A 2,022-nucleotide genomic window follows, 5' to 3' on the forward strand; every position below is an offset into this window, starting at 1 on the left:
CTTAGGATTGGGCCGTCAGTCATTTGATTTATGAAATTTGTGTTTTGATTGAAAGGACAGTTAGCACACAATGTGTCAATAGCCACCAACTCTGATGGCTTTTTCAAAGAGCTGGACAGATTCATGGAGGAGGCATCTAGCAGTGGCTGTTAGTCATGACAGCTAAAGAGAAGCTGATGTTCAGAAGTTAAATATCCTTGACTACCAGAGGCTGAGAACAGTTGCGTGCCTACCATAGACTTCCCTGGGGCAAATGCCCCAGATGCCGGCTGCTAGGACCCCACGGAAGCCTCTCTGAGGCTCCTGACGGGGGTGGAAACTGTGCTTCCGGTTTGCCAGAAGCTCAGTTTATAGTGCTGGGGAACCTTACAGAAGTTTCTCTGATGTGGACTGCAGTTGTGTGAGCCTCAGTGAGCCTCTGGTGAGTAGGGGGGACAGATATCTGCGTGGGGGGGTGGCACCATTGCGGAGCTTTGTCCCGGGCACGGGGCTGTGGAGGTCCGTGGCTGGCTGAGAACAAACAAAGGGAAACACCATAAGCTTCATTACCTACTTGGAATCTGAGGTACGAGGCCATTGAAAGCAAAATGCTGATCTCTGCAGAACACTTCCCCTTCCCAAGATCACTTCAACTTCCTGTTTGGTCTCTAATATTCCCCCTTTGCTATACTGGAATAAAGTAGACTACTTCAAAGTTTGAAGTGCAAAGTTTGAAACTTCAAAGCTTACTTCAGTCTACCCCTTTGCGCTACTTTAAATAGCTGGTGCACATTGAGGTAGACCTCTTGGGGACCATGTGGGGAGGAGGAGATCAAACAAAACATTTCCTCTCTGCCCCTGCATGATCTCCAGTTGCCTGCAGGATGCAGCCAAAGTAGTTTTGGTTGGAAAAAAACAACAAAAAAACCTGTGGATATCTCAATTGCGACAGACGCAGGTTATGTGAAGGAGGGAAAGAGAGAACAAGAGTCAGGTTGCCAGCTTGGCTGAATTTCTTCCCCCAGAGATGACACAATGGGGGAAAATGAGAAAATTAGCTGGCGGTTTAAATCAAGCGCTAGGGAATGGAGGATTTTAGAAAAAAAAGGGGCATTGTTACAAGATTTAGAGGGAGAGAGGAGAAAAGAAATTACCTTACTTTAATCTGCTGGGTAGCCTGAGGTATGATGTCCTTCTGTGAAGTGGTACCAGGCTGAACAGCTTTGGAGTCCAGGGGAAAAAGAAAAATGGAGCCAAAAGCATGCCCTTTATTGCAGTAGTTAGCTGGGTCAGATGATGCTATCACCCTCCTATGCATGTCCAACCCTGCCCCAAAAACGGCTCCATTTGGAGCCATATGGGAACAAGGGTGAGTGGGAGGACTTATGTTTGCCATGTGCCTCAGAGCAATTGTTACCCTGCACATGCCCGATCTCGTCTGATCTCGGAAGCTAAGTAGGGTCAGGCCTGGTTAGTACTTGGATGGGAGACTGCCTGGGAATACTGGGTGCTGTAGGCTTATACCATAGTCTTTCGAGACTGAAGGTTGCCAACTCGTGCCTCAGGTAAGAGCTGTCACCCTCCTACCAGCAGATACAATGGAAAACCACCACTCCACTGTGGGGGGCAATGTATCCCCCCAAGCCGCAGCTTAGCTACACCACTGCCTTGTTGTGTGGAGAAAGTAGCTCCTCCCAAAGCGAAGGTGGCTACTGAGGCAAGAGGCTCTCCAAGCAGTAAAAACCTCATGGGAAACGGACAGAGTGGAGGTCTCGGTTGGTGGGAGAGACTACCATCTGCAGTGGATCACATTGTGCACTGCTATAGGAAATCCAGCATTTAAAAAATATTCATAGTATTGAAATATTTTGTTTATATTTGTTTGCCAATTTCCCATCTACACTTGATCTGTACAGGCAGAAACATAGTGAATGTTGATTTCTTTCTTTTTTGGTTCTCACACAACAGTGACCAAAACAATGAGATTCCGTGTCAGGCACAGCCTCCTCCCTAAATATTGGCATGTAGCTTCTATGTCTGTCT

At 47.3% G+C, this 2,022-nt stretch overlaps 1 pseudogene; it reads left to right on the forward strand.

Annotated features, from left to right (window-relative positions):
- Positions 1-1,378: 1,378 nt before the first annotated feature.
- On the forward strand, positions 1,379-1,498 carry LOC136637714 (5S ribosomal RNA; annotated as a pseudogene).
- The last annotated feature ends 524 nt before the right edge of the window (positions 1,499-2,022 follow it).

This window comes from Tiliqua scincoides, chromosome 1, assembly GCF_035046505.1.
Source record: "Tiliqua scincoides isolate rTilSci1 chromosome 1, rTilSci1.hap2, whole genome shotgun sequence".
In the NCBI taxonomy this organism is placed as follows: domain Eukaryota; kingdom Metazoa; phylum Chordata; class Lepidosauria; order Squamata; family Scincidae; genus Tiliqua; species Tiliqua scincoides.